Source organism: Haliotis rubra, unplaced genomic scaffold (genome assembly GCF_003918875.1).
Source record: "Haliotis rubra isolate DU_JTF1 unplaced genomic scaffold, ASM391887v1 Scf163, whole genome shotgun sequence".
NCBI classification, from domain to species: domain Eukaryota; kingdom Metazoa; phylum Mollusca; class Gastropoda; order Lepetellida; family Haliotidae; genus Haliotis; species Haliotis rubra.
The window spans coordinates 949,495-971,432 of NW_025765592.1; the positions used below are offsets into that span (position 1 = coordinate 949,495).

At 40.0% G+C, this 21,938-nt stretch overlaps 1 protein-coding gene and 1 long non-coding RNA gene across 3 annotated transcripts in view; one reads left to right on the plus strand and one right to left on the minus strand.

Annotated features, from left to right (window-relative positions):
• The first annotated feature begins 253 nt into the window (after positions 1-253).
• LOC124271751 lies at positions 254-20,565 on the plus strand. Of its 2 annotated transcripts, none has more exons than XR_006897122.1 (3): positions 254-265; positions 12,667-12,673; positions 20,427-20,565. It is a non-coding gene; the product is annotated as an uncharacterized LOC124271751 (long non-coding RNA). The 2 variants fall into 2 exon arrangements; XR_006897121.1 differs by lacking the exon at positions 12,667-12,673 and adding an exon at positions 14,014-14,019.
• LOC124271750 overlaps positions 5,142-21,938 on the minus strand; it is a 387,369-nt gene continuing 370,572 nt past the window's right edge. The window contains exon 23 of the mRNA XM_046706916.1: positions 5,142-5,542. The gene's annotated coding sequence lies outside the window, so the exon portion shown is untranslated. The remainder of the gene's footprint in view (positions 5,543-21,938) is intronic.

Consider the following 21,938-nt stretch of genomic DNA (forward strand, 5'->3'; position numbering starts at 1 on the left):
CTCTTTAATTCGACTGTTGAGTGGAAACGAACTGTAAACAAATTTTCTGGCCTACACCCTTTGCCCGAACACTCCCCACTGCCCCCGTTCCTGGACAGCCTGGCGGCTTCCTGATAACCATACAACATGCTCTCCGGTTGGTCATGTGACTCCCCCGTCCTGTCATTCTCATCTTGGAGCAATTGTTGTATTCTGTGAAGTGGGGATGGTTGGGCGGGAATCCATTGCATGAGATAGGATAAGTATTATAAATATACAGTTTATAGTTAAAATATTCAAATTTTTAAGACAGAATGTGATGTCTTTGATGTCATTGAGCCCAAGGATGGAGGACAACGGCAGGAGGGTAAAAAGCCTATCCTCTTGTCCTGGCAGTTGGCTCTTCACTATGAAGTCCCATCGGTGACCCAGACAAACTCTGCTGTGCCTCTTCCTCTCGAAACGTATGTGATAGACATCCAGAGTGTGGAGTTCCAACATACATGCAGCAGTAGCAAGAGCTACCAGGAAGAAGGTCTTGAAAATGATGCGCTCAATATTTTTCTCTTCGGGAGGTTCGGTAAAGCTTAACAGATCGACAAACCAACTCAAGTTGGCCAGTAAGGTGCGACCAAAAGCAGTGTTATCTACTAACTCCTGTAGTATTCGTGGAAGAAGTGCTGGTGGTAGGAACGAGTTAGCATTGGTTGTTGAACCTGGTCGCAAACAGATCAATCTGCAGGTTGTTAATCGGTAGGCAAATTGTTTTGACCTGGACAGAGAGTTGGCGATGACATTCTTTACTCCCAGTATGTGAGTTGCTCTTGCTGAGATTGCCAGGGATTCTATCATTTGGGAGAATTGACTTGATTGCTCACTCTAGAAGGTGCGACAATCCTGTTGAACCCAGATGATTGATGAACCATACCACCGTCAAGTTGTCTGATTGTATCAGAAGACTGGTCATATGTAGATCCTTAGCCCAATGTGCAATGGCTAGGATGACTGCCTTGAACACCAGTCCTCCAGCCCTGCCACTTGTTGATCATAAAGATGAGCTCCCCATGCTGAAAGTGATGCGTCTAAGAAGAGGTGATGAGTGTGAGTTGACAGCATCAAGCAAACTCCTACTCAGACACTCCATTCGTCGAGCCACCAACACCGATGGTGATGGAGCGACAAATGTAAAAGGATTGGCACTTGGGGATTGGTGCTCCTCTGGATCGGCCATAGATGTAGTTGATCTCTGGTCATGAGGGCTTGGGCTAACGTTAGTAAACCCAGCAACTCCTGTCACTGTCGCAGTGTTTTCTTCTGCATACTCACTATATAGAGGTATGATGTGTTGAGTCAATGAGCCACCACTTAATGTACTGATGGAACGCTGAAAGTAGAAGGATAGGTAAACTGGGAACCTCAGGAATGGACATAGAACGGGACACTTCCATAAAAGTTGATTTGTTGAGCCACCACGAAAAGTAGTAGGAACTGTGCCTGGGGAGCAGTTATTGCGCTAAAGTGCAATTGCTGTCTTGCTATAATGCTGCCTTGTGCTTCATTGCTCTCTTTGTTATTTCACAGAATCCAGTAATCCCTTGTTCATGTTATAGACCCGGTAGGCATTGCATTCTGTAAGTATGTAGTCAAAACTTCACACACACAAAAAACTTTTGTGATAATACAGTTGAACTGTATAGTAGTCAATGTGGTTGTCTACCGAGTCACAAAGAACTACCCGTGTACCTCCAGTCAACTCCCTGTATGACGTCACCGGTGCATTATTAGGTTAACCTCCATGATATTTGATGCAATAAATGGTAGACTGAGTGCAGGTGTATGAAGTTGGATTCAGCTCTCATTTCTTGATGTTGAAAATCTACTCTAGCTGGTGGAGAATTGTAGATGTAGGCAGCGTTCGAAATAATTGCCGGCCTGGAGGACCAGGGCTGGTTGTTATTGTATCAGGCCAGCAGTTTCAAATATTTGCAGGCCCTTGTGGCCTTCAGTAAATTATCTGGTTTTTTTTTCAACTTTAATCTTTCCCATAATTTTTTTCTTTATTGACGTTCCAGAATCATCCATGATCCACCATGTTACGATAACTTACAGTTTCACTTCCTGGTATTTCAGTGCTTTGCCCAAGGGAATGTCAGCACCAGTCTTCAACAAATAAAAACTTCTCTCTGTGCCATAGGCTTTGCTAATTGATTTGGTAGAAATAGTGAGAAACTGAGTACAGTGTAGTTTTGGTTTGACTGGGCCTGCAGATTTCATTCCCAGCCTGTAGATGTTAAAGCCTTCAGGCGGCAGCAGGCCCTAATGGCCAACTGGCAAATTAAAGTGTTGAAAACACAGGATGTAGGAAAATGTGTCGAACTGAGTGTAGATATGATGAAGGGGTTTCCCTGTGGGAGAAGGAGAGGCGGTTTTGCTGAACACTGACTGGTGAGATCAGCGAACTCGGAGGTAGGACTTGACGATTCTGATATGGAAACGCATCTAGTTGCTGTACTTGCTTCAAAGCCATCATCATTACTCGCACCATCAAGTCAAAGTCCATGTTTGAGGTTGTGTATCTTGGGAATGACCCCAAAAGACAGGTAGGTTTGGCTGCATAGCTCTAGTAGCCTGTGACTAAACTTGAAGAGATCGCCAAACTGGCAGGAATCGCCAAACCTGAAGGCAGAGTTGACGAAGTCATAACCGTCAACGAATGCTCTATGCACAGAAGACAGATTGTAGTTGCTGAAGAATGGACTGGCCAACTATCGAAGATGGAGGAGCGGCGATCAAGGGGTTCACTGATGTAGAAAGGATTGCTGAATGACAGTTGTGATCTGGGTTGATCGCCAATCCAGGAAGTCGCAGCTGAAGAGAAAATCCTCGATCCCAGGAGATTCGCCGGTTGTAGATTGCCGATTGCAGAGGTAGAGATCGCTGATTTCGTGGAAATGTCCACAGTAAATGAAGAATCCTGCACAGTAGGTGAAGATCTGGGAAGCGCCGATCCTAGCTGGTCTGGGGATCTATTAACTACCACCACTCTAGATGAAACAACAGGTCTGGGGGTCAGCAAACTCCTTGTTGAATCAGACGCATGGAAAAAACGTTTGATATTCTTGCTGCGGTCGGAGTCCAACAGGGTGTCAAGAAAATCATCATTTTCTGTCTGTGAATGAGAAATCCTATGGGCTTTCTTGGTAGGTCTATCAGTCTTGGATTTCTTGGGTGCAGAAGAGCCTGTATTGTCTAATTTCTTTCTATCTCAGTCTGCCAGTCGCCTGGAGCTGACCTTGAAATAGGTAGCAAAGTCGTCAACATTAAACTTCTCACAAATCTTCCATCTTGTGGTCCATGCGCAGAGCCCCATGTAGTCAATGCATGATGGATAAGTGTCCAAAGAAGAGAAATTCTTATTGCACTTGTCACAGACCTTCCTTTTCCTTGAGGATTTGTCTTCTACCCTCTCACCAGACAAAACAGACAGGGGAGTAACATGATTAACCGGAGAGCATGCTGCATGCTTTTCAGGTGGCTGCTAGGCTGTCCAGGAATGGGAGCAGTGGGGAGTGTTCGGGCAAAGGGTTCAAGAGAGGCCAGAAACTTTGTTTACAGTTCGTTTCCACTCAACAGTCAAATAAAAAAGAGAGAGTACACTCTGTGAGATAGAATAATTTTAAAAATGTAATCATTTCACCTCAGTTGATGTTTATTGCACATGCAGTGCAAATCGCTCACATAACTGCATGCATTATCCCTCTAGTCCACCCTTTATAAGCAACTAGATAAAAAAAACACACCATCAAGCGAAAAAAGGGACAGGAACCTGACCAACAGGTTTTCGTGGAGTTTTTTCATTAACAATCAACACCCATTATTATCAAATGTTTTCTCTGTTTTCATTTCTTGACATTATCTAAATACTAGTATCGTTTAAGGTTATAAGGTATAAGGTTATAGTTATCTGCCAAAAAATTATGAACAACTTGCAGTTTACTCATGGTTCAGTATGTTTCATACTGTCAAGTGCATGAACAGATTTTTTCCTGTGATGTAGTAGGGACTGGATATATACTCATGGAAACAAATAAGTGAACACATGAAAGTACAAGTGTTCCTTTATTCTCTTCCAGGTTTCTTCACAAGGAATGTATTGCACTGTAAGTGAAATTCTGGAAATAAATGATGGAACACTTGTACTTTCATGTGTTCCCTTATTTGTTTCTATGAGTATATGTTTGAAATACTTTGTACTTGTATAGAATTTGGTAAAGTGATAGTAGTCAGTCATATTTAGCTGCTAAAATATTTGATTAGTAGTGGTATTGAACATACCACCATATGCTGGCAAAACATTTTTTTGCTGATCTACTGTCTATGAAGTCTCCACAGAACTTGCACTAACAACAGATTTTATATGAAATCTCATGTGTGCATTAACATTTACTACATCTTAACTACATGTATTTACAAGAGTTTGTCCTGTAATTTGTATCCTCAAACAAATCACTGCATGAAAGAATATCTGCATACTGTCCCTGTTCCATTTGGTTGGTAGTATAGTCCGTTTGGCTCAAAAGTGGACTGAGGAATCGCAATCTAACTCGAAAACTAATAAACATATAATACTCAATGAAACGCTGATCATAATCAAAACATCAGACCAACTCTGTGAGTTTTTTGCAGAATTTATGTCCTAAAAAGAAAAAAGTTGTTTTACAAACTATCATTAAAATATATACACAGTTCACTATTTGTTATGAAGGAGGGGTGCAAAGAGACGAACAGACAGGTGTACATGAAGCATGTGCACAAGTGACGACAAAGTTATTGATTCATTTACCTGTGCTGTGCTGTCTCCATCCTTTCTCGCACACCTGGCTGTTCCTCTCTTTGCACCCCTCCCTCGTAACACATAGTGAACTGTGTAAATATTTTAATGATAGTTTGTTAAACAACTTTTTTATTTTTAGGACATAAATTCTGCAAAAAAACACACAGAGTTGGTCTGATGTTTCATGGAAAAAAATAAGATCACTGTCTTTATATGATGAGTACTTGTGGCATGAAGAAATAGCAAAGTGACTTTGCACTATTTTCAAGCATTTGTTAAGTTCATTGCACAGAAAAGACCCTGTGCTATATCAATAATTTCTTTCCTCTTTTCTCTTTAGAAAATAAATAAAACCCACTGAATGGCCAAGAATTCCTTATGTATTTGCATGAAAGCCATATAAATTCAGTTAACACGTCAACCCCAATTCAGGACAATTGTGTAAGATCAAATTTTGCCATAAGTTAAAAACACAGTATAAACCGTTCATAATTACTAACATTTTACAAACTGTCTTTCTAAATGATTTCACAAATTGCATCTGTATGTCAAATTCATCCATCCTGTGTTGTTCATTTGTTAGTGTATCTTGAATTCCACGATTTGCATTAGCTTCCTGTTGGCAGTTCATGCAGTTAGTGCTTTCCTAATTCATAGCAGCAACTGGTCTTCTTTGCTAACACAGACTGTACATGTTCATCTCTTCAAGGGTATTTTCTGTTTTATGAACTGCAAACAAAAGAGAGAAAAATATAAGGAAAACATGATATACAGTTTAAGTACCAGCATGCCAGAAGTACAGAAGCTCAATTTCATTCATTGATACAAAACTTGTGAGGATTTGCTATGTCATATCACGAGCTAAGGTAAGCAACCTAGAGTTGCCTCCTCTGATACCACGCTGTGGTGTCGCCTGTAACCATGTCTCGGCAGTAAAGCTATAGTCATCAACAGAATAAGTTGTTTCGTCCGTCTCCCCACTCACAGCATGACATGGTGGCAGCGGTAATAGTCTCGCATTCTTGCATGCATTCTTCATTGCTCAACTAATGAATAGGAAGACATAGTGCAACACATAATGTCAGAATTTACACCGAAAATGGAGTGGTCTTCGTCCGACCAGCCAACAGCCCTAGCCATGTTTAAGCAAACTCTATTTCTCCGTAAAAGAGATAAAGAGTGAGTGAGTGAGTTTGGTTTTACGCCGCTTTTAGGAATATTCCAGCAACATCATGGGGGGGGAGAGAGGAACACCAGAAATGGGCTTCACACATTGCACCCAAGTGGGGAATTGAACCTGGGTCTTCGGCGTGACAAGCCAACGCTTTACCCACTAAGCTACCCCACCTGAACAAGACAAAAAGAATCCGGATAGCGTATGGGAAAATTTCAAAATGCAAATTGAACCCAAGACGAACTTTCGTGTATCTTGGCTTTACCTACAAAAGTATAAACAAGAAGAAAATGAAAGCCTTTATGACTTTGTCTCTAGATGTAAATTACAAGCCTTCCAATGTGATTTTTCTAAAGAAGAATTTGACGAGAGAATAATTGAACAAATAATTACAGGAAGAAAGCGTACAGAGTTGCAAAAAAGAACTGCTAGGCAAAGATAAAACACTGAAACTTAATGAAGCTCTTAACATAAGAAGAACATTTGAAGCATCAATATGCCATATGAGACAACTTGCCAGTGTTCAGTCAAGCATGTACACGCAGACTACTCAAGTTGACTACATCAAGCAAAAATAAAACAGAAACCCATGTTATAGATGCGGGCAAGCTTATGATAATTTCCACAGATGACCCTTCGCTCACATAGAGAGAAGGGTTTCCACAGATAGAGGCGATATGTGACAACAGTGGAGGCAAGAACCATTTTGGGAGAATGTGTAGAAACAAAGAAAACTTCCAACCCAAACAGAGGAGAAGACCAATGCAAAGGGGCAGATTTAGGAGCAGATCAACATCTAGATATAGAAATAATGACAGAGGAAGAACAATCCACTACATGGAAGAGACTGATAATAGCACAGATAATATATACCAGGGGGATGATGATTGTCAAGACCTAACAATCAACAGCATCATAATATCAAACATGAGCAACATAGAAGAGGATTTAGAAGATGAAGCGATCACAAGAACAAGAATAGGACAAAACAAGTTTGCCAGGATTAGGACAAAAGTGGACACTGGTGCCCAAGGCAACACACTGCCAATTAGGATGTTTAGGAAAATGTTCCAGATCATGTTGGAAGCAATGGAAACCCACTCCCAGGTATCGTTATGGAAAAAGGAACCATACTTAGGGCATATTATGACACTATCATTGAACAGTTGGGATGCGTCACACTGCATTGCCAAAGTAATGACAAGGAATGGATCCCAATTGAATATTTCAGCAGGTCCAGCAATCTTAGGACTAATGGCATCCAAACTAATGAGACTTGTGACTCTTTACTGTTCCATACAACAATAGCCAGGAATGAAAATAAATTCAGCAGAAGACCTGATATCAAAATACCCACAACAGTTCGATGGGGTAGGGAACTTCCCAGGCACATACCACATATCTTTGGACTCGGATGTACAACCCGTGATACTCACCACGGAAATGCCCTATTCACCTCCCCGAAGAAATGAAATCTGATCTAGATAGCATGGAACAAAATGGAATCATAAGAAAAGTTTCAGAACCAACAGAATGGGTAAACAATCTTGCTTTCTCCCGAAAGAGCAATGGAGAAATTCGAAGTTGTTTGGATCCAAAAGACCTCAACAAGGAAATAAGATGATGCCATCACAAAACGCCAACATTAGAAAAAATAACTTACAAACTCCGTGGATCCAAGTTATTCAGCAAGCTGGATGCAACACATGGGTAGTGGTCTGTGAAATTAGATGAAGGTTCACACTATTTAACACACCTTTTGGTTGATATTGTTTTCGAAGAATGCCTTTTGGACTTGTTATGGCGCAAGATGTTTTCCAACACAAATTGGATCAGATACTAGAAAACTGCACTGGGGCTATTGGCAGCGCAGATGATGTCACAATATATGGCAGAACCGAACAAGAACATGACAGGAATCTAGAAGTGCACGGCTAGGTGTTCAACAGTAGCAAGTGCCACATAAAGCATGAAAAGATCGAATTCTTCGGAATGGTCTTGGACAAAGATGGCGTTCACCCATACCCAGACAAGGTTGAAGCAATCAAGTGCATAAACGACCCAGCAAACAAGACACAGCTGCATGAATTCTTAGGCATCGTTACCGACATGTCCCCTTTCATCCGAAACTTATCAGAGCACACTACTCACTTCAGGGAAATGCTACAGAAAGAATCAGAATTCATGTGGTCAACAAAGGGACTTGGGGCGGCGCTGATACAGGAAAACAAGCCGATAACCATCGCATCAAAGAGCTTGTCACCAACAGAGCAACGCTACGCAACATCGAAAGAGAGCTCCTTGCAGTAGTATTCGGTTGTGAAAGGTTCCACACATATGTCTATGGTAAAGAGTTCACGGTGGAAAGCGACCACAAACCGCTGGAGATGATACAGCTAAAAAACCTGACAGCCGCTCCACCCAGACTACACAGAATGCTTTTGAGAGTCCAAAACTATGATGCAACCATCAGATATAAGCCTGGAAAAGAAATGCTGATAGCAGACACACTTTCAAGAGTAACAAGTATGAAGGATGACCACATTGACTTGGACTTACAAATAAGCAATGTAAACTTCAGCCAAGAAAGAGTAGACCAGATAAGAGAGGAAACAGCAGAAGACCCGTCACAAGCACAACTAATACAAGGGTGGCCAGAGAAAGAAAAGATATTGCAAGTAGTACAAGAGAATATCGGTCCTTCAGAGATGAACTATCAGTAGAGAACGGAGTCATACTTCAATGAGGAAAATGGTCCTTGAGAAAATACACGAAGCCCACCAGGGCATGGAGAAGTGTAAACTGAGAGCAAAAGACTGTATTTTGGCCTAACATTAATGCAGAATAGAAGAAATAACAAGACAGTGCCCCACATGCCAAGTGATCCAGAGATCCAACTCCAAAGACACACTCATGCCACATGAAATACCAACCAGACCATGGACTGTCATCGGCACAGACCTGTTCCACCTTCAAGGAGCAAACTACATCATCATAGCAGATTATTACTCAAAATTCTTTTTCATCAGAAACTTCCATCTCCATGCACAAGCATGGCTGTTGTGAACATAATGAAGCAGGTCTTCTCGGAGCATGGGTTACCAGAGAAAGTGATCAGCGACAACGGTGGCCACTTCAGCTCTGAACTGTTTAACACGTTCTCAAGAGAATGGGGATTCACGCACACCACAAGTTCACCAATCTACCCACAATGAAATGGATTCGTCGAGAGAAATGTGAAAACTGCAAAAGACACTATTCTAAAGGCCAAATCAAGTGATAAGGACATCAACATGGCCCTACTGTGCTTGAGAGCAACACCAATAGACCATTGGCTACCAAGACCAGCAGAACTTCTCTACAATAGGAAAATAAGAAGTAACCTACCAGTTCATATCAGGAATAGGAGTGAAGCAAGAGACGATATACAGGATAGAATGAAACAAAGACAATACCACCAATGTAAGGCTAAGTCAACTTGTTGCCATGGAAACGCCAAAAATATTTTATTCACAATTCCAAAACTACCAAAAGGCACCAGTACACCACCAGACCAATCTATGTGCCAAGTTTAGTGAAGAAATAGTGAACGGTTTTAGATTTCACCTCCGGAAAAAGAGCACAACCACCAATTTCAGGCTAAGTCAAATTTGTTGCCATGGTGCCAAAAATGCCAAAAATAATTTATTCAGAATTCCCAAACTACCAAAAGGCACCAGTACACCACCAGATCTATCTATGTGCCAAGTTTGGTGAAGAAATAGTGAACGGTTTTAGAGTTCTGTCTCGAAAAAGTGCACTACCACCAATTTCAGGCTAAGTCAAACTTGTTGCCACAGAAACGCCAAAAATATTTTATTCAGAAATCCAAAACTACCAAAAGGCACCAGTACACCACCAGATCTATCTATGTGCCAAGTTTGGTGAAGAAATAGTGAACTGTTTTAGAGTTCTGCTCCGGAAAAGTGCACTACCACCAATTTCAGGCTAAGTCAAACTTGTTGCCACAGAAACGCCAAAAATATTTTATTCAGAAATCCAAAACTACCAAAAGGCACCAGTACACCACCAGATCTATCTATGTGCCAAGTTTGGTGAAGAAATAGTGAACGGTTTTAGAGTTCTGCTCCGGAAAAGTGCACTACCACCAATTTCAGGCTTAGTCGAACTTTTTGCCATGGAAATGCCAAAAATGTTTTATTCAGAATTCCAAAACTACCAAAAGGCACCAGTACACCACCAGATCTATCTATGTGCCAAGTTTGGTGAAGAAATATTGAACTGTTTTAGAGTTCTGTTCCGGAAAAGACAAATGTGCACGGACGGACGGACGGACGAGACGGACGACGGACGGAGTCCATTTTAATACCCCCCGCAAAACGCGTTGCGGGGGATAACAAAGACAAGATAATCAGAAATCATATTATGACCTCCATGCCAATTGACCTCCCTCCATTTGAGCTTGGGCAGTACGTACTTATACAAGACTCCCCCTCAGGCAGGTGGCTACCTGCAAGAATCCAAGCAAGTTGCCATGAACCAAGATCATATATCGTACAAACTGGCCAAGGTGTGACGCTTCGCAGGAACAGAAGACAATTCAGAGAACGTCAAATACTTACAGAAGTCCTAGTGGTAAACCAACCTAACCAGACAACAAGATGTCAGATTGGCCACAAGATGAGAAATAACCAGGCGACAAAGACGACGACACAATTTCTTCTGGACGCAGTGGCTGAGCGGTCTAGGCGTCTGACTTTGTGTGCTGGCGATTAGATGCCTGACTCTGAGGGTGTGGATTCGAATCCCTACGTAAAATGTATTCAGCCAGGTAACCTTAGCCTATGTTAATTATTATGTTAAATATGTTTGTACAAAACATGCATTACACTTATACTATAGCAATATATAATATCTCTGTTAAAATAACTGCTTAAGATACAAATTATTCTGATAATGGAATAGAAATTCTTTGATGCTATGTTATCTCGTCGTTTTTAACTGAATCACCTGTACATTGGACCAAAACATCTGTACACACCTGATTGCTATTTCCAGCTTAGTTGAATAACAAGTAGCATAACAGGAACAACAATTGAAATATCATGTCTAGTGATGTTTGATTGCAAGTTTCCAGTCCATACATCCATTTTCATTTACAAAGTGTTTTTTTTCACCTCCAACGATACGATATAGTTTTGACTGGGCACAATACATGAAATAGCAGTTTTGTTATGTCCATGGAAAATACGATTTTACTTAGCCTTTGTTCCGCGTTATGTAATAGTTACTATAACGCGGGTGTCTAATAACGCTGGGGGTCATCCATGGACCCCAAGACCCGCGTTATGGCAAGGGATGACTGTAACTGAAATCACCAGTAACCTTTAAATACTTTTTCAATTCTTGAATGTACAGTGTAAAAATAACCACAAAAACGATTCAATGTAAACCATACTTTATATTGTTAGGAAAGGGGGATGTCATATCACGAGCTAAGGTAAGCAACCTAGAGTTGCCTCCCCTGATACAACGCGGTGGTGTCGCTTGTAACCACATGTCTCGGCAGTAAAGCTATAGCCGTCAATAGAAGAAGTTGTGTCGTCCGTCTCCCCACTCACAGCATGACATGCTAAACCAAATAATTTGTCTCATAACCATAGCATTTCATGTGAATTATCACTGATATTTTATAGTTTTCTGAACATTTTGATACTTTTGAACTTGATATTTTTTTAACGATTAGGAACTAGGTCTTAGTTACCAACATATCTGTTTTTGCTTTAATACAAAATCTATCCATTACTAGAAAGTGTTTTTACTCGTAAAAACAGATAACTCCCCTTCCCCCAATTCACCATTGAGACCTCGAACAATTCATTTGATTCCTTCAATTTCAAAATCTCTAAATATGTAAATACATATTATTGATAGTATGTTATTATGTTTATAAAGTCTTCATTTAATATTTTTAGATTCAATTGAACTTAATTGCTTATCAACAAATCAACAACTCCACTGTTTTATTTTATAAATATTGTCTCTAGTCAATAAATATTTTAACAAATGCTGAAATCAAAATCAAATTTTATAACATTCAGTTATGGATGTAACTTTTTTACTGAATCTAATCAAGAACAAGATAGGTGATATCATGGAAACTGTAGTAGAATGTATAAGACCAGTATATGGATGGCAGCTTCTTGTTTATTGTATATCACAACGTTTCTGGGCTACTTCTTGCCCCTTCATCAGGTGATTTGTAGTAGAATGGAACAACACCAGATCTTCAGTATGCTGTATCTCTCTCATAAATATGATCAATAAGTGTTCCTTTCCTTCTTGTTGGATGGTCATAAGCTGTAAAAAGGGCTCACAAAGCAGAGATGAAGAGGTGTGCTTGCTTAAAAGACCAAGTCCAAATTTGTTGCCATTGAAAAGAAAAATTTTTTTTGAAAAAACCCCAACTAAAACCCCCAAAAGGCACATCTACATGATATGGAGGGGCAGTATAACAAATTTGGTGAAGATGGGTAAATTAGTTTCAGAATTTTGCTCTGGAAACGAACTTTACACTTCAAAAAAATAAAATTGAAAAAGAAAAAGAAAATCCCAAAAAGGCACATCTACATGATATGGAGAGGCAGTATACCAAATTTGGTGAAGATTGTTCAAACAGTTTTAGAGTTATGTTCTGGAAACAATGGGAACACTGATGGCAACGCTGACGGAAACTCAACCAAAAACAATGTCTCCTGACCCTTTGGGGGGAGACATAATTTATATCATGAATTAAAAGAAGGAACTATGCCAAAGAAATGGTACATTCATAAGACTGGAAAAAAAGTCATTGATATCTCCCACAATAGTCAACTACCAAAAGGCATCAGTTCACAGCTTGACCTATCTGTGTGCCAAGTTTCGATTTTCAATATCTGCATTGGAAAAAGGCACTACTGCATGTAACAGAGGTAGCATTCTTATAATTGTGCACATTGACAACTATAGTTTCATAATTCCTTTGGTGTGAAGTAGCATTAGATATTTCACAAGATAGATCACAGTTAACAAAATAAAAACACCTTGAAGCATAGAAAATATTACAATGATATATGCAGTATAAATACATCTACATTAGCATTCCTTTGATATCACATCCACTTTATGGAGACACTTTCTATAATGACACTGCTTCCATTATTATTGATGATCTTTTTTTGTTTCTGAGGATGTTATTAATAACTGGATATCACCATCTGCTAGGATGTTACATATGCTACTGACAACATCTTTTGCTGTCATCACTCCACTGATCTAATGATCATCTCTGAGTGAGTGACAAGGTGATAACCTACAATCTGTCTGATCCTAGGCTCACATTAGAATCAAAAGGTCATCTAAACTTAACAAGTTTGAGTCACAAAGATCCTCCATACTCTGCACACTCCCATGCACGAACACATACATATACATTTTTCTCAGTAGAAAAGGGCAGCTGATAACTAGGGAAACTATAACCTGGGCAGCCACTAAAGGCCCCATGGACAGGCCTACCAAAGAAAACTTTCCCACTGTGCAGAAAAACGCAGAAAAGCCCACATTAATCGTGGAAATAGCAACATATACATAATACCTCACTACTGAAACAGTAAAAACGTCAACTTTAAATCGCTAACACTGCATCGTAAAACGAGGAGCCCACAACTTCGATTTTGCGCATGCGCACATGGAAGAGGAAGTCTCGACCGCATGTTGGCATTTTCCAGCTTGGACAAAAGTTACATTCCTGTTTAAGTATTTCTGTTGTGTTATTTGGCATTTATCATCATGATATTTGTGTGCACACTTGTTTAGTTTACTTTCCATTCGTATGAAACGATTGGCAGCAATTATTTCGACATATTTAATACTTTTTCTACGCAAGGCGACTCATGGTTGCTTGGAAGTTGGAAAGAAGCCCGGATCGTAATGCGCATGCGCAGTAGAGGTCAAAGTTCCCTGATATAAAAATGTTGCAGTTTCATAGTTTTTCGTTGCCGTTTTCACTGTTTCAGTTGCGAGGTAATGTGTTTATGTTGCTATTTCCACGATTAATGTGGGCTTTTCTGCGTTTTTCTGCACAGTGGGAAAGTTTTCATCGGTAGGCCTGATGGAGGTGGAGCAAGAAATCCACCACCAGGGAATAGTTACATTCAAGTATTCCCTGTCTTCTCAGCTGCTGTCTAAATTGCCCCATTGGTTGTGGTTGATGGCAGAGGAGGAAGGTCTCCAAGACAATGCCACAGAATAGGAGGCATACTTGCAAGAAACCAGAATCTGTATCAGCACCAAGATAGAGTCCACGAGTGAAGGTGAAGATTGTGCAGGCTATCACACGTGTCCAATCAATGCTGAGGAGTACATTGTAGTGAAGGTGAAGATCGTGCAGGCTATCACACGTGTCCAATCAATGCTGAGGAGTACATCGTAGTGAAGGTGAAGATCGTGCAGACTATCACACGTGTCCAATCAATGCTGAGGAGTACATCGTAGTGAAGGTGAAGATCGTGCAGGCTATCACACGTGTCCAATCAATGCTGAGGAGTACATCGTAGTGAAGGTGAAGATTGTGCAGGCTATCACACGTGTCCAATCAATGCTGAGGAGTACATCATAGTGAAGGTGAAGATTGTGCAGGCTATCACACGTGTCAAATCAATGCTGAGGAGTACATCGTAGTGTAGTGTTAGTGGAAATGGTTCTTTTATGAGGAGTACGAACAAACCATGGGAAACCATGTCCTGTTTGGTTGAGTTGAAGTTATCAGTTACACTAAACCAAATATTTTCCGATTCATTTCTAAACTGACGGGCAAAAGTTAGTATAACGTTTTCAATTTGGTTTGGGGAAATTGAGCATGTCTAAATTCCAATGAAACATCCAAAGCAAACATTGTCAAAGTCACGAGAATATTGCAGAATGGTAGTGATGTCAGTAGATGTAGTCACGTGACCCCTAGCACAAGAAAAAGGTATAACATGTAATCGTTGAAAATCACGAACATGCACGTGCACCAGTCGGGTAGAAATGGGATGGATACACGCTGGCATATCACAGTAACTGAAAGCACATGCAAAATGCGAAGCTGACACAAATTCAGCGAGCCGAGCCATTGGAATGCGCGATATGGGAGCTACCTAAGCTCATCTTGCCAGAACGCTCGGGCTGTACCCCAGCAACAATCTCCAGGCTGTTCACACGTTACCGAATACTGGTAGCACTCAAGACAGGCCGAGAAGTGGACGACCACGGGTCACTACACCCATAGAAGACCGCTACATCCGACTATCCATCTCCAGAACAGGTTCGTGGACGGCAACGCCGACGGGCGGGCTACGGCACGGGCATCGTATCAGTCGTCGCGACAGTGACCAAGATTGAGATTAGCTGGTATAAGGGCTTACCGCCTTCGCGGAATGGTCCTGACCCTCAGACATCGCCAAAACAGACAGCGGTGGGCAAGGCAAGTATACAGGTGGCAAGTCCGAGATTGGCGGCGTGTTCTCTTTTCCGATGAAAGCCGCTTCACCCTTTACAAGTGTGATGGCAAAGAACGGGTATATCGGCCGGCGAGGGAACGTTTAGCAAGGCCATGCATCAGAGAAGTTCATCCATTCGGGGGGGTGGAGTCATGGTTTGGGGCTGTATCTGTGGAGACCAGAAGACCCGTCTGGTTGTAGTGCAGGGCAATCTCAATGCACGGGGTACATCGGACAGATCCTACAGCCAGTTGTGGTACCCTTCCTACAGAATCAACCCGGGGTGTACTCCTACAACATGACAACGCGAGACCTCACACTGCCAGAGAGACTCGCTACTTTCTGCAACAGAACAATGTTGACGTCCTGCCCTGGCCAGCGTGCTCACCGGATATGAACCCGACGAGCACCTCTGGGATCATCTGGACAGGAAGATCAGAGGTCGGGCAACAAGTTCCACAGAACAGGCAACAGCTAGAGCAAGCACTCAGAGAGGAATGGTACCGCATTCCCCCAATGACGCCATTCGGCGTTTGGACGACGTCAATGAGGAGACGATGTGAGGGCATGCATTGGCGCAGCAGGGGTCACACACGATACTGATGTGCACAAGATCCTGTATTCAAGGAATGCCCCTGCTACTGACTCATAAACTCAGATTGTGATAATCGATTTATGCAAAATTCCACCCCTTGCGTGTTTACTTGACAGCGGCTCACAAACTCCTTGAATGAAATTGTTGATTTATTGTGATTTACAGCTCAAGTGTTTTTTTATTATGATGCATTAAATATTTTTGGGAAATTTCGGTGTATGTCTTTGTTACAGGACGTTCAAAACGTCATATACTAACTTTTGCCCGTCAGTTTATAAGCATCTTAACAGTAAGCTTTTGACAAAAGTACACACGGAGAGGAGTCAGAAACATTGTTCAAAGTTGGACAGAAAGTATGGAATTCAGGCCAGAAATTGGCCACAGTCAAATTTAGCAGCTTTTATGTCCTGACATATGTAAGGCTGAAAAATGAACTTTGCTAGAAAGTATAAAGTAAAGGGATTGGATTGTGCCCAACAGTGTGAAACACTTACCAGACTTAGTCTATTCATTTATCTAGTTATGACTTTGAAATAATTCCAGGAAATAAAAAAATACTAACTGTTTACTGTTTTGAGGCTGCTAAAACTTACCAATTTAATAAGCCAGTTTTATGCAACACAAGTGACAAAATCCACATAATTTAGGGAATATATCAGATACCCTGCCCAAAAGTGATTAGATTTAGTCACAATTAACAATGCTTGTCAATATCAGCTGAAAACCGTTTTTCTCTCCAATAATGTATGGGTTATTGGGTGACAGAAAGAAACAGTGTATTTCGATAATCAGGGGAGATAATTTAGTAATGTCAAACACTATCATATCACTTTTTTGTGAACTCAGAACCCTAATGTTACATTCCACAAGGGTCAATGGTTATCATTTTCATCTAAGCAGGTTCTGGTGTTTATGTATAACCCTAGTTCATGTCTGCAAACTGGAAAATCTGCACATTGAGGCATAAAGGAAGCACTGTCAGAAATTTCTAATGGATGAGGGTGACCGAGTGATGGACCTTGATAGTGAGACATAGTGGTACCTTAACTGGACTTAAATGTACTATATGTACCTATATGTCCAAGTACCACATCTTCTTCAAGTTAGTACAAGGCAGTAAAGTGTGTTGAAGCAAAAGAGGGTGCTAGATTACATATTTCCAACATCAGGCTTCAGATCTAGAGTGGCATGGCAAAATACCACATTGATGTGACCTCTGATTTCTCTTGCATGTATGGAGAAACACCTTCCCAGTCACTATCAGGCATTGAAATTATATTAAATGTTAAATCATAAGGACAACAACAGCCAGGAGACAGTTCATGAGAAAGCTAAATTGGCTAAGGTGAGACTCTGCTCCCTTTTAAGGCCAGACATGGCACCTCAAATTGACAATTTTGCTTCAATATATCAAAATCGAGATTTTGATTTTTTTTTTTTTATGTAACACATGTACTTTGTGATAAAGAGAGACAGAGTACCATTTATGAGTATTTTCATTAAATTTAACTTAAAGGTCACATGCAACAAAAACAAAACAACATAATTAAAACACAATTATCATTTATTCATGACATATAATATACATTGCTGATTATGAAAAATCAAATAAACAAAATTATAAGCATACAATCTCAAATCAAAAGTGCAATATTTTGTACTTGGGGTTACTTTCCTCGAAATGAAACACCTGGGATACCGAACCCAGTCAGAGCGGGTGGGTGTGCACTTAAGTGAAACGATGACGCTCATTGGCTGGTTCATTTGCCGATACACTCAGGGCTCTGTGTGTGTGTATAGAGATGTTGGGTTTTGTAAATACATGCTCATTTTTTGTGTATAACATTTTGCAATCAACAGACAACATAACATTTCCATATGGAACAAATGCTATTGGAAAAATCCTTTCTTCCTTTCCATTGGCACCCCCCCCCCCCCCAATTTCTAAGAGCACCCCAACAAACGAAACCCTCTTATAGACACTTCAGGATGTGTATGAAAGTTCTTATTTACCCGGAATAAATTCTGTGTATGCAGAACGAAATAATTGTTCCACATGCACTTTTACAGGAACAAATATTGCAATGAAAAGTTCCAACAGAACTTTTTACTATGGAGGAACCAAATCTTTTTTACAGAATGTCCAATAGCTTATGTGTCTGTAAGATTAACCTCCACACTGATAGCAACCTATGTTTATTATGATGATAGATAGACAAGGTTCGACAATATGTGCAATGGATTAGACAGACTATTGAAAAACACAAACAACTGTTGTAATGAAGACATGTTGTCTTACGTTTTTACAAATGTTAATAAATAACAGAAGAGGTTATGGACTCCTCAGTTGTTGCTTAAATAGGCTGCTGAAACAAGCTGAGCGTGATGCTTGTAACAACAGCGATTGCAGCTGACCACACACCCTTCGCTTGATTGAGTGGTCCAAGGGAGACAACTCTAAAATAATGTCACTCTCTAGAAAAGCTATGCAGCTATTGTGTTGTCAGTGGACGAGGGTCGCATGCATGCTCCAAGATGTCAGATATTACATTGGCACTCATAAGTTAACAGGAACACTCATAGACTGAATTGTGTAATTCTTAATGAACAAAAGTTTGCAATTAATGAAATTGGGTATATCAACTCAGAGGTCATGCTCACACCACTTGCATTAGAAAATGGCGTAGGCAGACCCGGAGAGTGGACCAGCAGCTACAACCATCACAGTTCAGAATAGGACACTTAACAGTTCACAGTTTATACCAGGTAATGACCAAATAACCAACGGCAGAGCCTGGGATGAATGGTTAGAGGGCATTGAGAAGGTATTTAGGTTCTTTCGCAATATAAGTGTCGAAGATAAGAAGACGCTCTTATCATCTATGGTGGGAGAGAAATTGCAAGACTAGAAAAGAGTCTACCTAATCCTGAAAATGCAGCGCTAGATGCATATGAGAAACTGAAGAAAAAACTGAATGATTACTTCACACCAAGTGTGAAGAAGTGAATGAATTGCCAAGCATTCGGGGAAACATGCAAGAAGTGTGGTAAGAAAAGAATGTGCAGTGCAGGCAAGACAAATTTCAAGCCAAGACAAGGTAAGAAGCATAAGACTGTAAAGAAAACAGAAGCTGTAGGTTCACAAACAGATTCATCAGGTGAAGAATGTTTCAAATCTCACTTATCCATCAAGGTAATCAAGAAGGTAGGAAGTCCCAACAGAACAGTACCAATTGCTATTAATGTCTGTGGACGAGGGTTGCATGCATGCTCCAAGATGACAGATATTACAATGCTGAAGGATCAAATTTGGACTGGGGAGGATGTGTGTTGTTTTCATTCTGCCTGGGTGGAGATGGATCAAGGTTGCTAAACACCAAGTCCTTAGATTTACTTTAGCATAATACATACATGCAACTCTTTTCAAGGAATAATTAATTGGCCAGTGTCATTTGCAAAGTCATCTGCAATTACTTTTGACATTTAGTACTAGTTACTAAATGTTTTTATTGGAGGTACGCTACCTTATGATTACAATTTGCCTATTCTCATCAGTGGACATGCATGCACACCACCCTAGAAATTACATCACTCATGCATAACACCTCATGCATTATATCATCAATCTAACGGTAATACACGACGCATCACTTCGCATCCGCCTTTATGGTTAAAATACATGACCCCGCAGTTGGGACGTCAACAGGTAGGCGTTTATGGCGGTCAGCAGTTCCTTGTGTTTTATTGCATTTAATAAATCGCATGGATGCAGAAGGTACAGTTCTGTGTACCCAGCACAGATGCAGCAAGTGCAATGACATTTCCTTCGCTTGGGTGGCCAGCTGCTTTCAAGGACTGGGGGTCTCACAACCCCTATCCAACAACAGTATGAGCCCATGCTTTACCAGCAGAAGGCAGCCAACCAGAGGATATAAAGGTAAGGTCTTTGGCTCCTACACCCGTCAGACTAGACAAATTAACTCCCTGGTTGCATCTTTATGGTCAGTCCAATGCAGCAGATGCACAATATTTACTTGAAGGTTTTACATTTGGTTTTCAGCTTAAGTTTCAAGGCATGTGCCATAGTTGTCTCATAGGTAATTTAAAGACTGCGACACACAGCGATAGATTATACATTGTCCAGCAAATGCTAAAAAAGAATATCCAGGTCATTCAACACTGCCCCCTTCGACAATTTGTCAAAGAAACAGTCAGACTCCCAACTATCGCAGACGATTTTCATCTAATCCATCATTTGTCTTATCCAAAAGGTGGGTCATAAAAGACCACATAGATCCACAAGCATGCTCAGTGTCTTACGCCAAGTTTTTTTTAGTAATTTAAATTTTATTTCTGAATCCCTGTTACAGTCAAAACTAAGGAGCCAGGGGACAGCTCAGTCCGAAGATATACAGTAATTTAATGGTATACAGGTGGAATTTTTTACGAAACAAGACAATCCATTCACTTCAAAATTCGGCGTTACAGCTTTTGTTTAAAAAAATAAAAATTTCAATACTATATCTCAATCTCAACTCACTTCTGAACCAGGCAATATTTGGTAAAACAGAATTGAGCTTGCATTTGTACAAGTAATATTTTCCCAATAATATGAACAAGTCAAAACAGAGTCACTAAAAACATTTTCTTTACAGCCAAAAATTATCAGTTCCATAGTGAGTTTGAGATTATGAATGTGGTCACAACCTTCTGTTAACCATGATAAAAAATTTGACCAAAAGGTTTGTACAAATTCCCATTCCCATAATAAGTGACAAATAGATTCCATTTCTTTATTACAGAATGAACGTAAGTCAGAATCTTTTATTTCCAGGAGTATCCTGTACTGGAACCATCTCAGTTTGGTGTCTTGTGTTGCTTTAAACGAGATTAGGAAAATACAGTTCCAATCAAGACCACTCTGAAAATCCTCTTGCCACTTTAACTGTGCTCTTGGCGTCCTATTTGAAGAACAAAGAATATAGTAATAGGCTTTTGAGCCTTTATTAATTGAAAGTAATAACCGAGTAATTGGTGTATTTCCTGCACATTGTCCAGAGTTTTCTTTCACAATTGACAAGCCAGCAAAATATTTTCTAATAGAGCTGATGACTCCATAGTAAAAAGATACATTTAATTGATACCCTTCATTAAATTCAACCAGAGATAGATAATTGCCATTTTCATCAACAAGATCACAAATTTGAGAGATACCCCTTTGAAACCACCCTTCATAAAAAATAGTTTTCTTATCAATAACAACATTGCTATTATAAAATATATGATCAGACAAGAAATCTTCAAAATTATCAGGCTTAATTTTACTTGAAAAATCACAAAAAGCATTGAAACAATCAATCCAGAAGGGATTTTTCAGATTTCTGACAATTTTATTTCAAAACTTCTTTGCCATGCTTATCAAATTCACTACATTTACAATAACTAGCATTTAAAATATATTTCGACTTTGGATCTTTAGTAACAATTTTTATCATCCAAGTCACCTTCAAAGCTTTTGACATATTCAAATATATTAATCATACCCAATCTACCCTCCTTAACTGGTCTACACATTGTTATCTCTTTATTCAGTCAGGTTTTTGTTTCTAAACAAAATTAAATAACAGTTTATTAAGTTCCTTAAGAAAAACACCATTTAAGTAATACAAGATTTAATATCCTTATAAAAAAATTCAATCCATCTTCTTACGACAGGTCCAAAATCGAAAAAAGATAACGTTTTCTGTATAAATGTCCATGAGACAGAATCAAATGCTTTAGCAAAATCAACTCTTAATAACATACCTGGAATATTTTGTGATTCTGTAAAAACTAAAG